We start from the raw sequence: 27810 nt of genomic DNA, 5'->3' as shown, positions 1-27810 counted from the left end.
CTTCCCCAACTGAAAAAGAAGCAACCACTGCTTTTTTAATGATTATTTCTGTTTACCCTGAAGAGCTATTTTTCAGGAAAGAAGCTGGTGCTCTGTCTTGTACATGAAGTAAATGAGAACCACAGGGCTCCCCTGCCTTCTGGTACACATCCAGCCTAATCGCCAAAGGCTATCAAACTATTTTTTCAATTATCTGTGCACAGAAAACATCTCCCTTTATTACCGGTATTTTTTTTACTTCTTTCTGGCCTTTAATATTGGTTCTAATGGCCTGCTTCTAATGAGTAAGAGGTGTGCCCAATTAAAAATATTCCCAACTTGCACAGCAAAGGAAGATTTAATCAATAAAAAAATGTTGTATACAAATTCTAAATTAACTTTAGTCAGCACCTGCAAAACACAGATTTTTAAACACACATATGGATGTCTGAAGATATAATACTCTGGTTTCATAAAATATCAAAATAATGATCTATTAGCAAAACCTTTTACTTTTTGTTTGCATGTTTGATTGATTGGGTTTTTTTATTATTTCAGTTTCTATTTTTCACCCCAGTAACATCAGAGTAGAAGCAAAAGCAGGGATCATAAATAACCTTCCTGCAATACATAACCCAGAGCCTGGAGAGGAATCACAGGTCAGCAAGAGAGTACCTGAAGTGTGGCACAAAGGAATTTCAGCCACTCCAGGCAGTGAGTGGGGCTCGCTGGGGACCCAACTTGAATGTGTCTATACAAGATATATTCCATGGGGAATAAAAAAGACGAGTTAGTTAGAGATGTGCAAATGCCTGCAGGGCTAGAATATTATTGACATAACAGACATAACAATGAGATGGCTCCTCTGACTGGAGTGCTAGAATGGGATGATCCAGACCCTTTAGGAAAGGCAGGCAGGGCAGATGAGGAGGGGTGTTTCCCTCTGTGTCAATGGCCAGCTCTACTTTGAAACGGGTGGGAAGCCAACTGAGAATTTTTGGGTCAGGATTAAAGGCACGGCAGGGGCAGGTGACATTACAGTGGGGGTCTGCTGCAGACTGTCCACCCAGGACGACTGAGTGAATAAGGCCCTCTGTATAGAGAAAGGAGCAGACTTCAACTACTGAGGCATAAAATCTATGACTGATAAAGAAAATACTAAGAGTGCCCTTAAAGGTCAAGCTTTTGTGAATGGAAGTTTTATATCAGACTATAGACCTGTACACAAAGAAAAATAGGATTCCAGGAAACTAATATTTTATGATTTGATGCAATAAGAAACTGGTTTTTTTTGCTTTTCTATGTTTTCTTACAAATTTTTTTGAGTTCATGATATTGAATTCAGATCCAAGAAGTGACACATAAGAGAATGAATGCAGCACAAGATGTACTTTTCCTAGTCTCAAAAGTATGCTTTCAAACTTTTCTTGCCATCTGTTTGCAGAAATAATTTTTCATGATCTTGTTCACGCTGGTCCCTCTTGCCCTCTGCCCCTCTCTCTCAAACACACATAGAGACAGCAGGTCTTGCATTACTTGACAGACCTGGCATTGGTTGTTTCTTTTACCTCCAGAAGTAAACGAAATAAAGAAACAGCATTGGTTATAACATATAAGAGGACAAATGATTTATTGCTTTGGATAAAGCAATAAAGTATAGCCAAGAATAACTCAGAAAGGTTTTCATGACAGTGGCTCTTGAAGGAACAATGCCATCAGGTGTTTTCCTAGAGGTATGCTACAATTCAGAGATAATTAATTGCAGGTAGGGTGTTTAAATGAGTTCAGATTTTTTAAGAGGCTTATTATCTCTAGACTTCTTTAGTAATTCCAGAAAATGCATTTTGAATAACTTGATTTGATTGCCCAGTAGTTTAGCTTGATTATATTAAAAATATTTTTGCTATGTTACCTGTTGAATAAAGTCCTTTATTTCTGACAGTTAATCAAGTATATGATTGTCAATCATAATCAAGTATGTGATTAATCAAGTATATGATTCTAAAGCAATGGTAATTGTTTGAACTGTCTTATAAGTAATATCTTCTAATGAGAACAAAAAATACTTTATGGTAAACAGAAGCCTTTGGAACATAACAGTCTTCTCTGATATAGGCAATTTCATCTTAGATGCTTTCTTTGGATTTTATCTTGATTTCTGTCTGTTTATTTCTGCACAAAAATGTGAGTGCAGATAAATACTTAAACAAAGGTTGTTTTAAGCACTGGAACCTCTGTGAACCTGCAACACTGAATGAGGAGCTGTAAGGGCTATAGTCCTTTCTGCTATTTACACTAGTCAAATGGAAGGCATAAACAAATACCAAAAGACAGTCAGGGTCAGTGTAGGGAAACATGGCTAGAATAAATCATTTAAGAGAAAAAATATTCTGCAAGAATGCACGGAATAGGTCAGACTAAAAAGAAACAGGAAACTTCTGTCAGCCATTTCAAAATTAATAATATAGGCCTTAATCTTAATACGTAGTGTTGTTTTTCCCCTGTATTACTGAAATGCAAGATTGATAACGTATAGGTGTATATCCTTTTTATATTAGCAAGAAAAAGTGTTTAAGTGTTTCAAAGCTTTTTTTTTTTTTTACCATAGTTAGTATTTCTGCTTCTTATCCAGATGGAAACTACATACCTTATTGTTTTTGATATAATATAGAAAACAGAATCAGAACATTAAACACAGAAAAACAACTAAATAAGCTGGAAAATATCTAGCAGCTCCAGAATTTTCTGCTTGCATTCATTCACACAAACTTCTTATCCTTGTGGTAAAATGAGGTAGATCTGGTTTTTTTTTTGGGTAGGGAGCAGTGTTCTGTTCATGGAAGAGCTGATTTTCTACCTAGCAGATAACTACCTAAGGAAAATATTGTCCAGTTGGAAGCACTTAAATTTAATGCAGCATTTGAACAAAACAATTCATGAGATTTTGAGTTCCTGAGATATCTATTAAAAACACATAATTTCAGTGCTAAAGTTCCATTCTTTTATCCCATATATCCCGTACTGAAAGATATTCCCTAGCACTGTGAGCTGACTGTCCTAAAATGCAATATCTAATTAATCTACCTAGATTCTCTACCTCAGCAAATTTTAGAAGTTTTTATCTGCTAGGATCCTTACAACCCAAGCCATTCTATGATTCTATAATCTATAGTTTCCAATCTAAAAACAGTACTCTATCACTTACCCTAGGCCACAATTAAATTGAACCCATTCACCATTTAGTTAAGTTTTTTCCAAGATGTATTATCCAAAGTCAGTTATTGTCTTTTCTCATTGCTGTGGTGCAGTTCAAGAAAGAAAAGCAATGCAAATGTTTTTGAAATAACTATTTAGCCTTTTATTGCTTCGTTTAGAAACGGGATATTTTTTGCACCGACTTAGATGTAAAAGCATGTTAATATTTTGTATATTTTGTCCTAATCACAGGAACATATTTTACTGCAAATGCTGGATTGGTGAATGTTCAGGAATTTATTCTTGAGCAACTATTTCATAGATTCAACTTGGAGCTCTTATATGAGCAAAATTGTCTAGTAGAAAAGGAAGTAGAATGTCAGATGGAAGTATGAATAGTTTTCTAATTTGTACCAAAGCACAGGTGGGTGTCCATGTCTGAATTAATACAAAATGATTGTGATGTTTTAACTGCTTTGTATGTTTTCAGTATGCATTAGCTTTGAAGTGTAATTCTGCAAACGATGCAAAATGTGCTTGCTCAGTAGTCTTATGAAGTCTATTTTTCTCAGATGGATTTGTTCATACATATTAAGGTAAATTAATTAAAAGTCTTTGCAAGATCAGGGTCACATGAAATACAGTAGAAATTTCAGTAAGTCAGTTTCTGAGAACTTTATTTGTTTAGTATTTTAGAGCCACCACATAGCCAGTTATTTTAAACAGATTCGCTTTTCATGTCTTTTAAAACAAACATAATTTTTTTTATACACAGCTCTGTAATTTTGTAAGTGTGGCTCGTCCTTTTGAATATAATGACTCTGTATAGCTGAAGTTATTAATATTATGGATTTTTTATTTCTCTTGTATTGGAGTCTATGGAGTACAGTGATTATGTAAGGTACTAATGTGTCATGCATTAAGTACTTTTAGATGGTTGTGCAAAAATACAGAGGATGATTCAACTTTGTTATTGAAAATTAGCTAGTCACCTTGTGGCACTGTCTCATTCAAGCACCAGTGCCCTTATAGGTGTTGTTTTTCCTGAATTTTAGAGGAGGAATGGTTTATCTTGGGTCATGCAACAGTTTTAGTGCTCCAGATGCAGATGCAAAATTAAGTGTATTAATGATGCTTGTCTTTTTGTACTGCTTTCATGTATATCCAGTATTCTTACCAAAAGGGGTGAGCAAGTTCTATAGAAGTGTTTGGCCTTTAGGCAGAGCCTAGCTGCTCAGATCTAATTGCAATTCTATTCCTTTGATATGACATTCCTGATTCATCATATGAGGTGGAAGGTATCGTATTAATCAGTGTTAGTCATGTGGGGTTTTCCTTTTTTTTTACTTGTCAGAGAAATTAGTAAAAAATTAGTCATGTACATGACTAATATTTCCATCTGATACCTAAAGTAGAGAAAAAGGCTGGCATACAGCTTTTTTTTTTTTTTTTTTGGTAGTATATATATACAAAGGTTCAAATTTAGTAACCTACATTTTTGTTATTAAATTTTTGTTTTAGCATGGTTTCGAAAATAGTATACCAATCCTTCTGCACAGTAGTGAAACTGTGCTCTCTCACACTTTGAAAAGGAAATTTACTATTCCTTGTTCATAATGTATTTTGAAAGAGGATGACATATTTGTTGTTAATTTTTTTTTTTGTATCTCCTTTTAAGCACTGGAAACTTGAAGAGATTCCCACAGGCATCTTTTTTATTTAAAAAAAAGAAATGGCGCCTTGGCAGAGCATAGCATTCCTGGCAGGAAGCCAGTCTCTTGAATGAACGAGATGGTTGTTTTCTGTTGAGTTTCAGGAGCCTCCATTGCAAGTGTCCCTGCAGCATTGTGTTCACCTGGATCAGATTAAGACTACTTGTGATGCTATTTCACTTATTTCCTATAATTCAGCTGGCCTTCAGTCCTCCACTATGACTCCAGCATCTCATAGATATGTTTATATTGAGTGTTTTAAATAATACACATAACATTAATTATGTATAAAAGACTGTGACCATTTCTGTCAAATGCACAAAAAAACCCCTTTCTGCTGGTTGTTTGCAACTATCTGTTATTTTGGTCAGTCTTGCATCAGGAGCTGCCTGAAGGAGCCAGTGAGCCTGCCAGATTCTTTATCCAAGGTAGCTGCATTTTTAAAAAATGCATATTAATAAATGATGCATGAATAGCAGATGTATTGAAGCATGCAGATGGTGGCTAGCAAAGAGTCTGGGCACAGCAGGGCCTGCTTAGGAAAATTCCAGGGCTGTCTGTAATTCACACCTGGAGAGCTCCTCTAACAGAATTGTTGTTGTGAATCTGGTTAAAGGCTTAGTCATTGACTTTGTCTCATGCACTGTCTCTTCAATGCTGAGAGGATTTGGGGAGCTCTTGCACCACCCAGGAATTCATTGACAGAGAGTTCTGGGCGTGCATGGAGCCAAAGCACTGATATCCAGCTAGGCCACAGCTGGAATTTTTGGGTGGACTTGAATTTTATGCTTATATTCCAATTGTAACTTTGACTTTACAGCTTATACCAGGAAACAAATTGAATCCTGTTGGAATTCTTGAAGACTGATGCATATATTCATATCTGAATTGATTCTGCCTAAGTTATTTTACCTGAATATTTTAAAAAAAAGTAAGAAATATCTTTAGTGGTTTGGCTTGGTTTTTGGTTTGTTTCTTTTGTTCTTCTAAAAATAATAGTAGAAGTATAGCTGAATCAAGTGTGTAAAGACATTAGGTTTGTTTAGTGAGGTCAACAGTGTTTTCCCCTTTGTGATACAGAAATAAGCAGTCACAGATGGAGGGAAAAGGTAAATGAAAAAGAAACAAGGCAAGTCATTGAACTTCTCAAGAAAGAGTGTTCATTATTCAGTTGTAAAAGATGAAGATGCATTTTACTTCACAAAATGTAAACAGGAGGCAGAACTATAAAACAGGCAGGGTTACCAAATTGTAAATAATTGCAATGTTTAATAATTTTGTACAAACTCATCTTCCAAACATATGTTTTTTATTGGCTCCATTTTATTAATCGGCAGGAAATTTTGGAGTTGATCATAACAAGGTAAGTACTTGGTTTTTTAGGAATTTGTCAGTTGTAACTATATGAAATTCATTACCTCTGACTCAACATTTGTATGATTAGGAAAGATATTTTATCGACAATAGTCTAAGAACTTATCCATTAGATTATAAATAGGATAGAAGTAGACTAGGCTAGAATTATTCATTTGTAAGGGACCCACAATGATCATCACTCCTATGCACCTCTACACCAAAGCCTGCACACCTTTTAAAAGGGAATCTCATATCATCTCTAGTTGTGACACAGTTAGAAACAGGGAGGGAGAGATTGCTGAAGGGCAGGAATTATGTGCCTTATGAATTTTTCAAAGTTTTAGAATCTATAGTCATTTATTCCAAATGGCAGTTGGACATGGAAAATATTTCATGTGTTTTCACTCCATGCCTGATTTGAATACTTTAGATTGTTGTTTAAATATCATATTTAAGTGTACACTTCTCGAGAAAATACTCAGATAGACACTGCCTTATTCAAAGCAATACCTAGTATTTTCTCTTACATTTGGCCCTATATATTGCTGTCATCAGGGTTAATGAATTATAAGATTAAATCTTTTAAGTAGCACCTGCAAATAACTGTTCAATAACTCAGTTCTTGTGGAAACCAAAATGAAAAATATAGGCTTTAAATATGAAAATAATTTCCTTGGCCTCAAATTCTGTACCTGCTTCTTTCGTGTTTGCATTTCTCTCAAAGGTAAGAGTCCAAAAATATTATCACTACTTGTAACTTTTACTTGTTTACTGTGGTGCACTATATCACATTGCATTCTGTATTTCATGTCAAAAGAAATGATGCACAATAATATATGGTGATGCGTGTGATTGTTAATGAAAATATAAATTGTACTTATTGTTACATAAATGAATAATCTGTAAATAGTAGAAGAGGAACAAGGAGGAATATAATAGCAAAAGACATAAATAGTAGAACCCTTTATTTATTGCTGTCTAAACATACTCCCAGATATGTTGCTAAATCACTGTGCATGTGTCTCACTCATTTTTCTTATACAACATAAAATCATTCTATAGAACTTCCAATAAGATGCCTCAAGAACTTCTGAATTCCCTACTGAGAAATTCCCTACAATCAAATTTTTTCTTTTTTATTCTTTTAATGTCTGAATGTTTTCAATTTCTCTGCAGCTATTGTAAGGTACTAAGTGTTCTGGTTATTCATGACTGAAAGGTCATTAAATTACAATGTCCCAGTTGAAAATACTGCAATTTACATGACATTTATCAAGGAGATTATGTGAATCTACTTTTGTTCTGTGAGTTTAAAAGGTGAGACTTCTTGCTCTTTTCAATAGAGTAAGATTAAATAAATGAAATTCAATTTTTTTTATTATTATTTGAAAGAAAACACTTTCTTAGGTGATTGTGGAGACAATAGTGCTAATAGAACTCTTCTAAAGAATTCTCAGCATGTAAGTAAAACCCCTAAAGTTAATCCAACATTAGCATTAGTTTCTGTTAATACTCTATTTTTTGTCTAACTGGTATCTTTTATCAATGTACATGTCGTATTATCATTCAAAGTTCTATTGATCCAGAGAAGCTCTATGCTTTAAATAAATTCATTTGCTGCAGGGTGTGAAGCAAAGGTTGCTTTGGTTTACACAAAAGGTTGCTATGTATATTCGGTGTATGGCCCTTTTTGTACCTTAATTCAGGAAGAGGCATCTCTCTAAATATAGTTTTAATAACTGAATCATACACATGTTAGGATACAGTTTTAATAACTGTATCGTAACACATATGGATTAGAAATCAAACCTTCAGTGGCAAATGATGGGATAATTCAGAACATATGATGGTGTTAATGTAAGACATAATGGCTATGCTTTTTGGAAGTACTATTGCTCATCTTGGCAAAGAGTTGCTATGGGAAAAAAAGTTGCTTTTTATAGCTGTGTCTTTTGAGGATAGTGGTAGGGTGATTAAAGTACACCTTGAGAGATGGAAGCTAAGATGACTGCCCATGGATTACCCACAATGAGGTGTGGTTAATTAGGAAAGTGGGGGTCATTATGGTGCAGATTAAAGCTGTGTCCCTTGGCAGTGCGCTGCTTGTAACAGAAACAGGGATTTGTAGTGCTCACATTCTCTGGAGTTTTTAGCAGGTTCTTAAAGCAAATCTGAAGATAATCTCCATGAATTCACCTTCTCCCAGTCTGCTCTGAACTGATGTGGCCTCACCTTGAACATTGTGTTTTGGGCACCACAATATAAGAAATATGTTTTGTGAGATTGATTAGAGATGGTCCAAAAGGGGGCAAGGAAGATGTTGAAGGTCCTTGAGAGGAAGATGCACGAGGAGTGGCAGAGCTCACTTGGACTGTTCAGCCTGGAGGAGACTAAGGAGAGACCTCATCATAGACTGCAACTTCCTCATAAGGGGAAGAGGGGCAAACACTGATCTCTCCTTTCTGGTGACCAGTGACAGGACCTGAGGGAATGACCTGAAGTTGTTCCAGAGGAAGTTTAGGTTGGATATTAGAAAAAGGTTCTTCACCCAGAGGGTGGCTGGGCACTGGAACAGGCTCCCCAGGGAAGTGGTCAAAGCAGCAAGACTGACAGAGTTAAAGAAGCATTTGGACAATGCTCTTAGGCACATGGTGTGACTCTTGGGGAATGTCCTGTGCAGGGCCAAGAGTAGGACTCAGTGACCCTGATGGATCTCTTCCAACTCAGCTTATTCTGTGAGTCTGTCATTCTGTGATTCTACTTCAAGGGACTAGACTACTGGCAGACCCAGACTAAATTTATTGAGTACTGGAAGTTCTTGGTAGGGAGTGCTTTGCTCTGCTGAACCACTCCAGTGTAATTCATGATCTCCAATGCGGCTACACTGTTCATCTGACAGGTTGAGGCACCTTGCAACACACCATAATTGTCAACTCCCTTACTGTTCCCATTTTTTTCATCCAAATAATCATCACAAAATTGGGTTAAAATTCTTGACTGTTACTAAAATTTAGTTTGAATGTGTGTACCAGCTGATTTAAAGGGAGATAAACTTCAGATTATTAAACATTTTCTTGGGAGTTTTTTTAGGTGAAGTTAAACTTAAAGAATTGTGACCAATAGTTGCAATTTTCTGCAAGAATTGGTGAATAGGCAAGGTAAATCTTGTGAAAAGCATGGGCTGATATTTCATTATAATGTGTTAAAAAATTGCCTTCATCAAACTGCTCATTAGTACTTTCAAAAAAGGTTACAAATTTGCAGTACTCAGGTATACACACGCTTGAGTCAGGATGCCCTGTTCCCACATTTTCAAAATGAATCTTACAGTTTTTCCATTTCTGTGTTGGTGTCGCAGTGACCCCTATGTGTTTATGGTGGCTATGTTAGTTAGAGGGAAACAGAGCTTTTCAGCTTTTTTCTCACAAATGCTATTGTATCTTGGAGAGCTGGGGAGTTTGCCATTTGCTTGCAACTACTGTTGGTAGTTTCAGTCAAATTATTGGCAGTCAGTCCTTGTCCTCTTAGCAGCATCTAAGCATGTGAGATTGGGATCGATTGAACTGAAAAGTTAATTTTACTGCAATTTCTTCAGCATCAGAAGGAATTATCACAGCCTTGCTGTTGCTGCTTTATGACTCTGTACCGAACTTCTGCACCTAAGGCTGATGAGGCAAATCTCATTGGCCTGAAATTCACGTACAATTAAAACTAGACATTTAATTAGTCTTAATTAGACTTAAAATGAAAGAGGGCAGTCTGCTCTATATCACGAGAACTAAAAGCAGAACACTTGGTTTTAATACCGCATATTTTTTCTGATTCTTTCCACCCTTAAGAGTTAACAGTAGTAGCACATTTTAACTGCTCTCTGTTACAAAGCTCTAAAATACTGTTGTAGGATACTAGCACAGAACTTTGTAAAAAAATCTTGATTGTTTTTTCCCCATGCTGTTCCCAAAATTACTTTTAATTCTTCTCCTAAGGGAAAACAGGCTGGCATTTGGAGGACATGTTGCAGATCTAAGCCTCTAGTTACTGTCAGTAAATGCTCTTGCTGCTGTAGCAGAGCTACTTTGGCATTCTTTCAAAGAAAAGATTCTTCATCTCAGCTGTTTCCAAAGAAAATGCTTCTTTTCCCTCAAATAAAATATAGTTTCTGCTGTTAGAAATAGCACAATAAGGTGTGATGTTCTATTATAATTTTATTATAATAATACAATAAGTCATTAAAGTTACTGTGGTTTTCTTCAGCTAATTTTAGAAGTTATTATGGGAATAAAAATGGTATTCAGGGGCTCAGCCTCTGGCTCAGACTCGTCTCAGACTCCTGACCTGAATGCATTTCCCAGTTTTCTCCAGAATGAGAAATTTCTGTCTAAAATTTGAATAAAATTAAATTGAAGGGCAACACATCATCTCAATATATACTATATGGCTTATATAGCTATTAAGAAAAAAGTACCAAAGCACACATTATTTATGATCAGAAACCAAAATACCAAATGCATTTTGAAAATTCATACATCAGAAGGAAATAGAATTTATTTTCTACAAGCAGTCCTGGTTCCACACATCTACAGATACAACTATTTACTGCAGCGAGGGGCAATCATCTAGCAAATTCTTCCCCTGACAACTACACAGTTGAAACCTGCTGTGACTTACTGTTACTAATTTGATTATTTCATCAGTCACTGAGATTCCATTGCTTGAGACAGAAGAAGTGAATATAATTGGAGCCCCCATAAAACAACTGGAGAGAAAAGAAATACATTATGAGAGCAGTACATAAGATAGGAGGAAATGTACTGCTATATATTGTGAAGTATACAACATATTTTTCTCTCTGTTAGAGGAAACCTCCAAAGAAGATTAAAAATAATCTTGTAAAACTTGAGCAGGTGACATTTAAGGGCAAATATACAAAGAGGATGATCTAATATTGAGACTTTTTAATAGAGTACAGAAGTATTCTGTCTGTTTAGAAACCTAACATGAGCCCGTCAGCCTTCTTTGATTATGGAATTAGGGGAGAACGCAATCAGCATGTTTCTGTAAATCCTTTCAGTCCCTAACCTGTCTACCTAAGACACTTCCCCCTATTCTCTAGCCTTATATTTCTGCCATCCCAGTTCTGGGATGTTCATCTTAATGCTTTTTTCTCTCTCCTTCTTTCAGGTAGTCACCTCACTCCTCATGGTTTTACTGAGGATTTGCTTGTCCTTCACTTTGAAGAGCTGGCTGAAATCCAGCCAGAAGCCTGGAGAATTAAAACCTACTCGAAAGCTGGAGCAGGAAGAAACTGCTGGCTTGCTGGATCAAGTGGATAGCTTTGGGTTTTGCAAGGGTGTAAGGAAACAACTTGCAGAGGCCTGCTGAGTGAGACAATTCAATGGTACTGGGTGCTGTCAGGGAGGGTGTAGCACCTTCTCAACCTGCTGTGCAGTGTAATTGATGTCAGATGACAAGCAAGGGAGACTGCTTTGTTTTCCCCTCTATACTGGCTGTGCTAGGGCAGTGGAAGTGTGAAAGAGGCTCAACAGCAGGTGCTTCATAGCTGACTGGAACAGGTTCTAGAAGCAAAGACTAGTACCTGCTTTTCATGTCTAGGGAAACTGGAGAGCACTCTAAGTGCTCTCACCTCCCTGAAGTTAGAATGCTGAGAGGGAAGCTGCCAGCCCTGTAGAATGCTGAGGAGGACTATTTTCAGCCTAGACTGCACTCAGCTGCCTTTGATGCTGTGCAGCCATTGCTGAGGAATTATGCACCAAAAAGACCCTTAGAAAAGAAGTCCCTATGACATGTCTTTCAAAAGAATTGTGCTATTAACAAAAGACAGTTGTACCATTTTTTCCTAGAATTGCTGGGGGTTTGCTCTTTTCTTTCTCTTTTTTTTTCTTTTTTTCCTTTTTTTTTTTTTTTTTTTTTGTTTTCTTGTACAATGTGGAAGATCAGATTTTTTTTCCCTTTACCTAATATTATTTAGCTCAGGATACCAGGAAAATATTTCAAATACCAGAATATGCATGTGGCTTTAAAGAAAGTGTGCTGGGTTGGGATTTGTTTGTAGGTTTTGTACAGTTGCTTCTCAATTACTTGAAACTGACCAAGATGGGAAGAGAAAGAAAGAAAGAATATCAAGTGGTTTTCTATATGTTGTTCTTCCTTTTGGGATAAAGCATATTTATTTCACCCTTGTTTTACAGACCATTTTCAGTATATGTGAGCTATTACTTTGACTGCATACTGATACATTTTAATGAAAATATCTTCATTAATTTTGCAGTGAAGTTTTCTTTTTACACCATACCCTGCAGGTTCTTCCCACCCCTGTTCATTCCTCTGAATTTCTTTGGTGCTTTAGCATCCTAATATACCTAGAGGGGCTGTTTGATGTCGTATTCATAGCAACATCTGCAAACAAAAAGCAGCCTACAAGTTTCTGCACAAGTAAGCACTTTTAGGGCTGATATATATGTGCCTTTCTCTGTCCTTAAAGTGTAGATCACTTTCTTTTCAAATTGCTCATAGAGCTAGTTTCAGCAAACTAGCTTTTATCTGTGCTAGTAGGAGCACAGTAGGAGACCCCCTTGCATACACAAGTGGGAAGAAAGTACTCTTCCCCTTCTGGTGTTTCCTAAAGGTTACTTTAGATCAGTTTCTGAGCTGTCTAAAGGCTTCTACGTTTTCTATAATACATAGAACTTTGGTACTCTGTTAAGGTACCTAAGGACAGTTAAGGGAGAAATTACTTTGTTCTTTGGTTATTTGAATTTAAATGGATAAGCTGAATTTTAGCTCAGCTGTCAGAGACAAATGTTCCAAGCCAGCTGTAACCATACTGCATTCACACAGGACTAAATTTGGGCATACCTCATCTCTTCAAATGATTTGCAAAGGAAACTGGTTTATGCTGAAGAGTAGAAAACCAAAGGCTAGGTCTAGGAACGAACTGTTCCAAACATAGAACTTGGAAGAAAAGAACTTGAAAGAGTTGATGCTCAATGCCAGAGCTGCGGTATCAGTGTGCAGCCTTCACTGTTTTTCCATCCAGTAAATTGCATCTGCAAGTTTGTCCTCCTCAACCTCTACCCAAAACTCTTGTGCTTGGAAGCAAGCTGTTTGACTGACGTTGTCAGCTGTCACAATACAGGTGTGCAGTGCCACCAGGAGCCTGCTGTCTTACAGTGGCAAGCACTGCAGGTGTTAGTGAGAGCTTTGTTCAGTATTTTCCTTCCAAGTGTGTAGGGGTTGTATACTGGAACATGAATACCATCTGTTGCACTCTTGATGCGTTGAGTCTACAAATAACTTAGAAAAAGGACTGCCATTCTGCTGCTGTAACTTATTTCAGCTTCCTGTAAGACTTCCATATCTGTGTGAGTTTGAGGGGTTTTGACCTAGGTTGAGCTAGCTTTCTGTTCACATCTGCAGATAGGAATCTTTATTGATCCCTAGAAGACACCTGACTGTGTAAGCAGTGCTGATTGCATTCTGCTATTTAATTCAGATTTAGTCTCTGCTCAAGGCTAGCTGCTAAAGAGTGTGTGTTAGTTAACAGTGCAACACAGTTTAAGAGATTGTAACGCAAATGGGTACCAAGAATTGTTTCTGCTTTTCAAGGGTTCCACTGTACCTGTACCACAGTGCACATCAAGGTGCAGTGGAACTTTGATGTCCTAATGGCTGAATGGCTGTGGAGCTATGCTCTGAAAGTACATTTCAGCTCCAGACTATAATTCTACTGCATGTAACCAACTGCTCTCCAGTTAAGATATGTGTAAAAAAAACATGCCTTGCTACTTGAGATTAAGTGACTGAATAACAAAACATCAGTTTTTTCCTAGCTTCACAGTGGTTCTGTAATTTCATCAGTGAATGGGCAACTGTGAACAGAGCATTACACATGTGCTTTGTCCCATGGAATCCTTTAAGCTGGAGAAGACCTTTAAGACCATCAAGTCCAACTCTAAATTCAGCACTGCCAGTACAAAATCTTTTCTCCAAGTGCCACATCCACATGTTTTTACATACCTTCATGGATGATGACTCATTCACTTCCCTGGGACAGCCTGTTCCAGTGCTTGACGACCTTTTCGGTGAAGAAATTTTTCCTAATGATCAACCCAAACCTCCTCTGGCACAGCTTGAAGCCATGTCCTGTGATCCAATCACTTGTTACCTGAGAGAGGAGACCTACCTCCAGCTCTTTTTACAACTTCCTTTCAAGTACTTGTAGAGAATGATAAGGTCCCAGGTCCAGCTCTCAAGTCCACTTCTCATCAGACTTGTCCTCCAGACCCTTTACCACATCTGTTTCCCTTCTCTGGCCACACTCCAGCGCCTCAATATCTTGGGGTAAGAGGCCAAAAACTGAACACAATATTCAATATATTTTGCCTTGTACCTCTGCAATTGAAGAAACTCTGATGCCCCAAGTATTGTTATAGAATACACCTGTTCTTCCTCTTCCTTTTCATCTTCAAGGTAGCACTTCAGTTATGTGATTTTAAGAATACCAAAATTGGACCTGTTTTATAGAAATCTACTGATTTCTGTGATGAATTTTTCCTTTTACAGAGAAGCTGATGACCGCTCTCAGCTTTTCTGTATAGTTATGCACTCTTTGTTTCAGTCCTGCTGTGGATGTGTTTCTGGGTATCCTTTCCTGAGTTAATCTGGGAAGAGCTTAACTCAGGAGAAGGTATGTAGCTGTTTCAGTAAGGCAAGTATGCTTATTCCTTCAGGAACACTGAGGTTCATGTTCAGACTTGATAATGCCAGCAATAATGAAAATTCAATGTTTTCAGTCTGTGGTCTTTCCTAGAATAACCATTAAAAAAGCTGAAGCAAAAAAGCATCAGGTTTTCTTGTATGTTCACTCTACTGAGTGTCCCAAAAGATTTTCAGGCAAAGTCCATGTAATTGTTTAGGCATTCAACAAAACTCCATGTCAAAAAACTATTGACATGGAGTACCTTGTAGGAACTTGGGTAGTAAATCCTGCCTATGTGAACGGGTTGCTGTCTGTATAATCCAGCTTGAGTGAACCAGTAGGTTGGCAGTATAAATAAGAAGGAATAAAAGAGTGTACTTGCATACAAGTGTCTTGTTTTCAGCCATGGACAGGGTTTATTTTTCACAGCAGCAGTGCGAGTGCAGAGCTGGGAATCCTGTGGGCATGGCCAGCAACCTAATGTCATTCCATACCACCCTAGGTCATTGCCAGGGGCAGGGGAATCTCTCTCTTTCTTCCTGGAAGAAAAGGCATTCCTTTCCAGAGCTGGGAAAGTGTGGTGGTGGAGGATCTGTCTGCCATTTTTTCATTGTCCCAGGCCTGGTGAGTGTTTTGCATAAAGCCACACTCTCTTTGTACACTTTAGATATTAGTATTGTTGCTGTTGTCTTCTTTTCTCATTGTGGTTTCCTGTATAGTGGTTTTATCTCAACCCAGGATCTCTGCCTTTTATGCTTTCAGCTGGAGGGAAATGGAGAGGCAGTGAGAGCACTAAATGGGGGAATACTACGTCTAAAACATGACAGTAAGCTAAAACTGATCTGCTAAAACCATTGTGGATCTAGCTGTAGGTGTCTGTCACATTAGAAACTGAATTGTTGTCACTCACAACCAATCTGGAAACGACCTGCTAGGAGGTCGAAAATCTACCCTAATTGACTACTGTCACTTACTTACAGTTTTTGTAGGCAGTGAAAATATGGCTGCTTTCTGTAAATTGACTCATTGGGTACAAAAAGAAATCTTTGATATCTTACAAACATCAGTCATATGAATTGGAGGTTAAAGACTAAGGTAAAAACATCAATTACGTCTTTTTGACTGTTTCTGTTTTGCCAACAAATAATGATATGTTCCAACCAAATGACAAAAAAAAGTTAATCCTCATGAAATGATGCACATATTTTACATTAGTGCAAAGATCAGATGAATGTAAGTATTATTGTCAGAATATCTGATTTATGGCTAGTCAGCATAAAAAAAAGGTTAAGAGACAGGAAAATTAATACATTATAGTCAAAGACACAGCAACTCTGAACAAAAATTGATAATGGAGACAATTGCAAAGACCAGAAGTCTTAAGGTCCTGATTGATGGATTGGCCGTTGGAGAAACTACTCAGGCATATCTTTGCACAGGCTGAATCAGAAATTTGTAGTTGAAAGAAGGGAGGGGATTAGGACACACAGGACTTCTCACATGTTTCATGGGAAAGATTTAACTTACAGGATATTGGAGTAGGATTGTGAGGTTATCTTCATCTGCAGAAGAAAAATACATTTTGTCTTTACATCTTTTTGGGAGCAAATATTTTTACTGTCTTGAATTTTAGTTGTTTTATGGTAGATTGACTTATACAAACAACTCCTGAACAAGGTTTTTATTTGTTGTGATGAGCTCATTGCTGTTCAGTTTGGAATAAATAGCATCCTATTTTAGGATATACAGTCCTTGTCCTGTGTAAGCGCTGTTCAGCAGTAAGTAAAACTTTATTATCAACACTATTTTCAGCACAAGTGAAGAACACAGTTGCATACAACCTTCTCTGAAGAAAATCAACTCTATCACAGCCAAAACTTTTATGCTCCTGTACACTGGAGGAGTATAAAAAGGAACTGATTTCTGAGAAAGGCTTTATTGAACCAGATCCTTACCATGGTTAAGAGACAATGAAAGACCATACTGTCCATCCAGAAAACCCTGAAGGAGGGATCACATCTGAGAGATATCTGGTGCCTCTTTCCATAATGAGGTATGAGTCCTCTTACTGCAAAGCCATCTGACCTGTTTTCATGGGGTTTTTTTCTCACTATTATGCACTTGTGTATGTTATTCAGTAAAGTGCCCATTTTTCAGGCTTAGATGTGCTCCCTAAATTCATGCCATTTGGAGGATGAAAAAGTCAGCTAATCTTCCAGCATCAGTTACTTAATCCTCTGTCTATTCTCTCGCTAGATTTACTAAAATGGAAACGGATTTTTCAGAATTCAGGAGCACTGGCTAGCTTCTGTTCTGATGAAACTTTCCCATGTGGGCTCACTTCTGCAAGTGGCCTAATAAGAAGAATCATTGTACATGCTGCCCTGTGCTAACAGCAGCATTTTACTCTTCCTTCCTCTTGAGTGAGGCCTGCCTGATCATGTGTCTCCTGACCAGCTGTTTTAAGCAAAGCAGGCTTTAACCAGATCAGCCAATGAAATGTACAATGTTAGCAGGAGGTCAATCACTTGAAATTATTATATGCATTATTTTCTGCAACCTTTCTTCTGGTTCTGAGAAATAGCATTTCTTTTGCATTTGTCTACCTTTTCTTCCTCCAGCCACTTGCAGAAAAACTCAGGCTTCACGATCTTTCAGTTCTGCAAATCCTTTAAGTCAAAGTAGTTGTACAACACACAGCAGAGTAAAGAGGAAATTATGTCATGGAAGAGGGTCAGTAAAAGTGAAGTGAGTATTGGTTATGAAGCTTGTGGAGATCTGCACTTGAAGTGCTGATAATGGTAGTGTGTGAAACTGTATTCCTTGTTTTGGACACGTTCCCAGAATGGCCACAGTAAAGTAAGACAATTCGAGTCTTTCCTCCAGACCGGGTTTTTACGGGCTTTGTATTTTCTGTGTTGATGGGATCAGTTTAAGGCCTTTCCATTATGTGAACTGGGTCTTTGGGCATTTGTGTTATATTTTCTACCTCTCCCCTTGGTAATTGTAATGAGTGCACACATAGAAAGGGTGTGCACTCATTACAATTCTGCCAGTTAGAGTTCAGAAGCCTCTGATAGGAAAATAATTAGCAGTACTCTCCAACAAGTCCCATAAATTTAAATGAGTAAGGTTATAGAAATGTAAAAACTCCTAGCATTTTTTCAAAAGAACAGGGATTTCTTAAGTTGAGAAAGTTGAGAAGTGCTACAAAATAAAATTTTCTTTTTCTTCTCTTTCCAAAAGCTCCATAATGATTTATACACACATTCTTTGCCCTGATGTTTATTTTATGAAGTCTTACAGGCTTCTACAAACCTATTTATGTCACTAGGCCCTAACTGAAGTGTGCATAGGTTGTATAAATGGAATATAAGAGAATTCCTGTTTCAGCTTCATAGATGACTTACTGGTTCTCTGCCTGATGAGAGGAAATAAAAATCACATTTAGTGGTTGACTGCCAGTGGTGACTTCCAGGCTCTTTCTTCTTTTTAAAAGATCTGTTGTTATAGTCAAATGTCAAGAGAGTCTTGAAGAGAGCTGTAAAAGAAAAAAGGCAATCACTAACACTACAAAAATTTAGGTTTGAAAATAATCTCTCTGCCTATGGGACTGGGGGACTGAGAGAAAAACATGGTATTTCTGGGCCTCATGTTACGTGTCTTTTTCTATGTTTTGCTACTAAATCATTTTCTTCACAAGTAACTATTAAAACAGAATAATAACCCAAGGCTTATTTTACTTAGGAACTTGAAGCTGAGCATTCTTAAGGTATTTGGAAGACTGAAATGAAACAAAAAAAGATAAATCCTAAGTATCAGTATTAACAAGGTACAGCTTGAAAAATCCGTTATGTTTTTTTCCAAAATACTTGCCTCTTTTTCCAAAAAAAGTATTTTTACTATCTAGTTTTCACCATAATTTGCAGATATGCCCATGTTATGTTAAACTCAATGGTAAACTACATAAATTCTCAATTAGATGCAGTCAAAATGCGTCCTTAAAATCAGATTTTAGAGGGATACAAGAAAATTTGTGTAAAGCTGGGGTTTTCAGCCAAAAATATTGGTCCAGGTTTGGAGCCCTGAAGTAATAAAAACACCTGTCAGACAGTTTTGGTGTTATCTTAACTTCAGCTTTTTGTTTATCTGACCTGCAAGTTTTTCCATTATATATCATTAGCTGCACAACTCCATGTTCTTGAATTGGATGAGAACACTCTTTGCCCTTTGGACTAATTGGTCTGCCCTTCAGTGAGGGCTTCACAGAATCACATAATGTTTAGGGTTGAAAGGAACCTCTGCAGATTATCTAGTCCAAGCCCCCTGCTTGGACAGGGTCACCCAGTGCAGGTTACAGAGGAAAGTGCTGTAAATCCCTAGCCATTGCACGGCAAGTTTATTTAAAAGTGGCTTAAGGTTCTACTTTTCCCTGAGGTGGCACAAAAGAAAGCTTCACAAAAGTTCTTGGGAGATCAAAACACAAGCTTCACTGGCAAACATTAGAAGATCAGGAACTGGCAACATTTCAATCAAAATAAAGCATTTCACAATGAATTGATTCAGCACTAACCTATCCAACCTTAAAATACCCAGATTTCAAGAAGAGGAAATTAGTAGAAGAAAAGGAGAGAAAGAGAGAAAAAAGAGAGAGGGAAGAAATGTACAGCTGTGACCCTTGGATCCAGTGTGGTCTCAGATGCCATAAACTCCAGGGACAATGGGGACTTAGCCTTGTGTGTCTTTGTGCAATGGTTTTTAGTCTGCTTTGGCCTCCTGTAGCCACAACTCCCCATCAGGGGGGGCTTCTGATCTGACAGCCACTCTGGGACTAGACTGCAACTCCAAAGGGGATTGACTGTGGGGCAGAGCATTGTTCCATCTTTGCAGAACTTGATCTGCCCTTTCCTCCCACACACATCTGAGTTGTTTTGAGCCAGTAATCATTCTTTGCAGTCTCTCATACACATGCAGGTGAGTTTTGTTATTGCTTTCCTGGTAGAAACTCTTGTTTAAGCTACTATTAACTTGAAAATACTGATCAAGGTGGTAAAAAATATTTCCAGATCTCATAAAATAATGTGAGTTTAATTACCAGTTGAATACAAAGAAGAGGGGTTTTACCTTGCATGTCTACTGAACATAAAGTGTACATGAGAACAGGAAGAAGATCCTAAATACAACCACTTCACATATTTAACAAGTATTATCTTGGTGTCTGAAAGACATGATATTACATGATAATTAAGTACAGCCAGATTAAAGATTGGGTGATATCCATCACAGAAGTTAGAAGCAACCAAATACGTGCAAGAAAAGTCAATCCCTCTGACTATGGGTTACCAAAAGGCTGGACCTCAGTGCCCAGGCTGCTGGTAAAAAGGGCATGCCAACCTCCCTGCTGTTACATATGGTGAGAAGCAGCACACTGGAGCACAGGCAGGGGCTGGTGGCAGAGGCAAGGCCTGGTAAGGCCACCTATACTTCTATTGCCTGTGATTCAGGGGTGTTGATGGGTTGAGTAAGTTTGCCTTTTAGGAACAGGTAACAATTTTAGCACAACCTTACAACCAGACACAGGAAAAAGGGATGGGAAAATGCAAATATGTTGTTGAAAACTATGATGTCGTCTTTTCTCATAATATTAATTTGAAGTAGGATGTGAGGTAACTAAGTGTGATCTTGGACTCTAATTTTTAGCATCTAAACTAGGTTTGCATTCATGGATGAATGAGAGATATGTAACACGTTGTTAGCATTAGCAAGTACACTAGGCTGCTCTTATGGATTTCAACATTGTTATCCTACCTGTAGATAAAAATGCGTCTAATGCTCATGATTTGCTCTGTCATGTGAAATACAGGTGAAACTTGACATCCTGCTGTTTTTGTTCATCTTGTAATTCATTCTCATGGAAACATTGCAATGATTTTCATCAGTTTCTTGGAAGCCAGAACATAAAAAAGATCAGTTATTGATTATGCAATTGATTATTGCAAAACTGGGGAAAAATATGGAGCAGTAATTGATGTTTCTACTAAAGTATGAATAGATATAAAACTTTCTGTTCAAGGATGACAAACACAGGAATGTTTGGGGATCATAAGTCTAAAAAGACACAGAAGCCGGGGGCCTGCCAAAATATGCATTACATGCCTAAATATTCTGTATGGCTGCCACTTTTATTTAGACTAAATGCACAAACTTATATGGAGTTAAGAAAATACCTAAGTAAGAGTTACAGCAATTTATAAAAATATTTTTGTCCTCCCCATGATGCTAATACATATTTCTTAAAAAGTAAATATTTTCAAAGGAGCAAAACTTCTTAAAGATTTTATTGTATATTGTTATATTGTTCTACATTAATCTAAAAATTAGTCTGGTAAATTTTTTAAAATCTCCCTTTCTGAACTGAGCTGTGTTTTGGTTGGGAAATAGAGAGGAACAGGTGAAGAGCTCCTTCCCATTATGCACAGTATGCAAGAGTTTGTCTAAATATAGTTTTCAAACTAGGAGCTAATAACTTTCTCATACAGTCTCCCTGTCATTTTTGAATATATAGAAGCTTAGGAAGAACACTTTAAATTCATCAGGATGTAGTCAAAATGGTAGAAACACCCAACAGTTGTAGTCAGTACTGTTTTCAAGGTGTCTTTTCATGAATCAGGTGGTTTTAATCCATTATTTTTTTCCATGCTGTGCTTTCAACGATCAGTTAGAAATTTAATTATTCTTAAACATTAAAAATTGACTCTTAAAAAATTAATTCCTCAGCTGAAAAAAAAATTACTTTCAGGACTCATCATATCACTGAGCTGGATTCATTACTGTGATTTTTACAGTCCATTTTTATAGTGCATGTTCCATTGAGATTTCCATTCTAAAACTGGAGCAATAAGTCAGAGCAGTAGCTCATGTTTCTTGTAGGAAAATAATAAATGGCATACCAGAAATCTCTGGAGAGTTTAAGTTGAATAATCTTTAAATAATTTTTCCCTTGTAGGTCATCTAGAACACATTTATAGCCACGGACTTCAGGGGTTTCCTTTCTCCTTACTTGACCTAGTTTTTTTAGGTAAAATGTGTTACTGTAATCAGTTCATTGAACAACTAAATGCTGAGGTGAAATTTATGACCTTTTTGATAGAACCTACATGTTTTGTTCACCAAAGTGGATTTTTTTAGCAACAACTTTGTGGCAGGTTTCCTTGACATCTTTTCAGACTAAAAAACATGTGTTAAACTTAGCTGGTTTCCATCTGCTCAGCAGACCTTATTTTATTCCTTTTGTCAAAAATTTCTGCTTACCAAAATGCCTCTTTCCTCCCCAGAACACTTTTTCTCTCTTTTATTTCCCCCTCTATTTGTTTGTTTTTGTAAAGCTTTTAGTTCCTTTAAAAGACGGTAATGCACGCCAGCTACAGTAGAAGGCTGCAAGGAAAAAAAATGTATCTGAAAAACTAAAGTTATAACAAAACCTTTCCTCCAAGATACATCTTGGTCTTGCTTACAAGGTGGTGTTATTGCCAGTAGGGTGTAGGCAGCACTCCTCTAAACAACTCCAAGTGTGTAACTTTGCAGTGAAAAAATAGGGAGGGAAAGAAAAAGTGTGTTCCATGGGAAAAACGTCCCCTTCGCTTTGCTACTCTGTCTTAAGTCATGCTCATTTCCCAAGGCAATGCCTAAATCTCCAGAAAGCCTGAAGAGTAACAAGAAAATGTATTTGCAGCACTGCACTGAGAATGGAACCACTGGAGAGCAGATGAACATGATGAAGAGGCCAGTGGTTTTCTAAAGAGCTGCCATTGGCCTTGGGCTTTTGCTGCTGTGCCTGGGCTAGTGAGAACGGGACCTGCTCCTGCTGTGCAGACCCATTCCAGTCCTCCTTCTTATAATGTCTTGATTCCCATGGGAATGACATACACCTCCACCTTTACCTTTAGAATATTGTAACTGAAAGGTTTTTTGCTATCAGTTTTGATTTTTTTTTATTCTGAAAAACACTATTTTTATTTGCCAAGGGACAGTTTTTCTGAAGCTGAAGCCAAACTTTAGGTTCAAATGTAAAGCAAAATTAGAGAATATTAATTCTATAATAATAAAATTGTAATCATAGAATGGTTTGGATGGAAAGAATCTTAAAAATCATCTGGCTCCAGCCCCTCTACCATAGGCAGGGACACTTCCACTGGACCAGGTCACTCAATGTCCCATTCAACCTGGTCTTGAACACTTCCATGGATCGTGTCACATCCACAGCTTCTCTGTCAACTTGTTCCAGTGCCTCGTGATGGCCACAGTTAATTTTTTCCATATATCTAATCTAATTTTCCCCTCTTTCAGTTTGCACCCATTAGTCCTTGTCCTGTCACTACAGCTCCTATTGAGCAATTCCCTGTTAGTCTCCTTCAGATAGTGGAAGGAAGCTATGAGGTGTCCACACCTCAACTTTCTCTATTCCAGGCTGAAGATCCCCAACTTCCTCTGCCTGTCAGTATTATTATGGTAACTATACCTGAGGGAGGAAAGAGGCTCAAAAGATTATCTCAGCAGGATTTCATCAGAGGTTATAGATTAATAAAATAACTGAACTTTATATGATTCACATGCAGATGGCAAACAACCCAAATTCATCCACTATGCATAAATAGACTCACCAGATCTAATGGATATATGGCTAGCTGCAGATGAAGAACTCTGAGTGACAGTAGCATGGGAGTATTTAAAATCTCCAGGTATGTACCTTTTTCTTAACTATAGCTAATTAGTAAATTAGTGTTGAAAAGTATTTCAGAAGGGATTTTGACCATAAGAAGAATGCAATAAGTAAAAATCACATGTCTAGAGGGCCTGTTCTGGACCAGCAACTTTAAAGGTCATGTTCTTAATTTAGTCTATGTGAAAATGTTAAATAAATAGCTGAGCTACCTTGCCTATACTGTGTTTGTATTAATTTGGCTTCTATTCAGAAATGTTGAAACACTTTAGAAGAAAGATTCCACTACTTCTTTTGTCTATATTCACTCATTGCAAGTTCTGTAGGTAACTAAATAGAAACAACATTTAAATTCAGTCTTCTAGGGTGATTAGTGTAATGTTTCAGGGTTTATTGGTTCTTGCATCTAACAAAATGAATAGCATGACTTTCTATCAGACTGGTCTAATAAAAGGCCTTCTTTCCTTTAATCTGTAATTTTTTCGTGTGTGTGTGTAAAGCCTCAGAGGCTGTAGACCAACAACCATGAAAACTGAAATCCTTTGACTATTAAATTACCTTTATATTACCAACACAGCCTTTAACGAATACAGGTTGCTAACTCATTCCCTGGTCTCTAGGTTGCAAGCAGTTATTTATATTTCCAAAAGTGCAATCACCTTTCATTCTATCTCCCTTCTATCTCTCTTCATTTATAGAGCATACTTGCCTGTTAAAGCTTTTGATTTGACAAGTCAGAAATCTACTCCCCATGGTTGAATGATATTTCATCCATGAATTGGTTATATAAGATTCAAGACTGCTTCTCTCAGATTTCAGCTTACCTAGTTTCAGTCCTTGGACATAGCCAAGGTGGAAGCCATCTTTTTGTCCATGTTTTTTCTTTAGAAACATAGGAAAATATAGAGAGTAAATTGCAGTTGTTATACACAACAGTGATAATTAATGATCTATAGATCCCAAAATTTTTCTTTATAGAATGGAAATATTTCAGTGACAAATTTTTTCTCTGTTATTGTGTTTGAAGTGATTCACTTTCCTTCTGACATGTTCATAAGGCTGTGGAAAACTGTAAAACCCCTTCTACAAATCCTCTTTCATTCTTTCTCTTCTTTGTCTTCTTTAACTGCACATCTTTAATTGAAACAAAACTTTGATTTTTAAACTACATTTCCTTTTCTCCTCAGGAATTTGGGGGGCTTCTGTATGTGGGTAACACTAAAAAGCAAAAATCATAAAGTAGCAAAATACTGATGCAGTAGAAGAAGACTGATGGAACAGGGAGGATAATATCCTTCCATCTGAGGTCTCCTGGGATAAAGCACTCTGACACCTGGAATTAAGAGTGCATCTCTAATTCTTGCTCCCGTTACTCACCCTCTAATTATAAGGCATTTTAGAAAAGAAATAAAATAAACTAAAAACAAAACTTTTTTTCTCTTTTCTATGACAATGTTGTGCTACACACAAACAAAAATTCACTGAAGTAACGAACAACACTGGAGCCTTCAGTTTTGGTGAATTCACTCTCTTCCAGACATACTTGTTAATTTTACATGTTTATTTGTAAATAGAGACAGCTTCAACATGACAAACGTCTCATGCATGTCTCCTCCTAAGCTGGTCTCATTTTAGGATGCGCACCTGAAGATGAGAACTCAGATTCCAAATTCAGATTGGTCCAAGGAATAGAGAAACATTTAAAGCTCAGGAGGAACATAATCTCTCTAACATGCCTCTAAATCCCTAACTCAGATAGTTATCTTGGTTTTGTATATGTTGTGGGGTTTTTTTCACTTAAACTGTCAGTATTAAAATACACCAGAGCACTGGGACAAACTATTTGAAACCTATTTTGTGAGGCAAGGCAAGACAGTTATAACTTTGTTTGGAATAAGAGTCAGAAGAAATATTTATAACAACAAACAATATTGTTATAAATTTGTTATACTATATATAACATACAAAGATTTGTTAAAATATATATTGATATACATTTATATAAATTTTAAAATTTTTTATAATAAAGTAATATTGTTGTAATAATGTACATGAGACAATTTAGTTAAGCATTTACTGCAGTAAACTAATTAACAAGTAAATTAATATAAAAAGACTGTGCCCTTCAATGATTTTATTTTTTCATTTTCTGGGAGTGTAATGGTGTGGAGAAATAGAAAGGAAGATCTGAAACTGAAATGAAATCCTTGTTGGATCATGCGTATCCTGAGTGTCACAAGTAGGATAATCTGTTCTCCAACACCTAATGTGTAAGGACAATATATTCTGTGTAAGTATGGCTCAACTGGTTCTTTGTCATAAAGTGACCCGGAATGAGCAAGCGCTACAGCTCTTCAGTGTTTATTACAATAAAATAATAGTAAAATTAAATAGAAGGGTCTCGTTGTGAAAGGATCTTGAAGGTCACCACTTCCAGAGATGAGGCATCCACAACCTCTCTGGGAAAGCTCTTCCATTGTCTCACCATAACAAAGATAAATACTTCCTTCTAATATTTAATCGAAACCTACCTTTGTTGAGTTTGAGGGAATTGCCCATTGTTCCATATCTACATGTCCTTGTGGAAAGTTCCTCTCCTGCTCTCTTGTAGCCCCCTTTAGGTACTGGAAGGTGCTCTAAGGTAGCCCTGGAGTTTGCTGCAGGCTGAACAACCCCAACTCTCTCTGCCTGTCTTCAGAGAAGAGGTGCTCCAACCCTCTGATCATCTTTGTGGCTCTCTGGTCTTGTTCCAAGAGATCCACGTCCTTCTTATGTTGACAAAGATTTCTAAGTCAGTGATGATTCATTGAAAAGGAAGAAAAAATTTGAGTTACAGTGGCATCTCAAGACCCAAGTGAAGCAGGACAGCTTCTCATTCCAGGAATATCAAACCTCTGTCCTTAGGTAATGAAAGTTGATTTGGTAATTTCAAATTAACCTACTCTGCCCTGCACATAGATTGTGAGTATGTTGCTTTTTTAAATTAATAATGAGTTTGATGTTACACAGGAAGGGTGAGAATAAAATTTTGAGTTGTCACTGCATCAATAATTCTCCCAGAGTCACACTGGGCATAACAGATGAGGACTTTTAACTATATGATGTGTTGCACCACAAGTCCCAAAAGCTGCCAGTGGCTAAGAACAGGAACATTTGTTCACACAGCATGGAATGAAAAGCTGCTTTTTGAAGTGCTGAAGTGAAGGGTTGTTACTTCCCAAAACGATGCCTGATGAAATGCAAGTACTTAAAATTTTGTGATTGAATGTGCTCATGATGTCACCATCAAGCATATTTAATGAGTAACATGATCTCTATCTGACCTGCAACAAAATGCCTCTCTAAGAAAAGCTAAATAATGATGTGCTAAAAGCAGAAAGTGTTCCTTTCAAAACTGAAACAAAATATTTCTGAGGAGGCTAAAGGTGGTTATGCAGCTGGTTTCAGGATTTTCTTGTAACAGTTACAGCGTTTTAGAACCATACTGGGAGTTTTTTCATGGCTTAATATATTTGCTCGTATTTCTAGATTTAGAAATTTATCTTAAAACAAGTCAAATGAATTATTTTGTAGCTTCTGATTTGGTCTTAATGCATCCCTGTGTTACACAGATTCAATCTAGGAACCAGATGCCGAGGCTGGTAGATGTGGAAATATGGTACATAGACATCCTCATGTATTTCTGCTTTTTGAGTTACAGGTATTTTTGGAAAGATAGTGTAATTTAGCATTAATGTAGCAAACAAAGAAAAAACCTGACCCTCTTCCCTTAGTGTTTCACATTTTTTGAATGGTCCCTTGCATAACTCTTTTTAAGTATATTCTAATACCTGCTTTAGCATTCCAGGTAAAATATCTTGGTTTTTTTTTCCTTTCTTGGCCTAAGCCTACAGGTGTCAATAACATTTTTTGCAAAAGGATTGTAGGTGGGAGTCACAAAGAAGTCCATGTTGAGCCTCTGCTTTACATGCCAAAAATCACCAGGAAATTCCACATGGAACAAAAACTCAAACTATAATGTATAATTTAAAAGTCTAAAAATTTTTCGTAGCTTTCAATAATTTAGATGTGCCTGTCTAGGGAGTAGAAAATAGAGATAAGTAGAGATATGGGAACAAGGTATGTTGTGT

This window comes from Melozone crissalis, unplaced genomic scaffold (assembly GCF_028551555.1).
Source record: "Melozone crissalis strain CALT ecotype California unplaced genomic scaffold, PUWL_Pcris_2 ptg000042l_1, whole genome shotgun sequence".
Classification (NCBI taxonomy): Eukaryota; Metazoa; Chordata; class Aves; order Passeriformes; family Passerellidae; genus Melozone; species Melozone crissalis.
Note: the sequence above shows the minus strand (reverse complement) of the source record.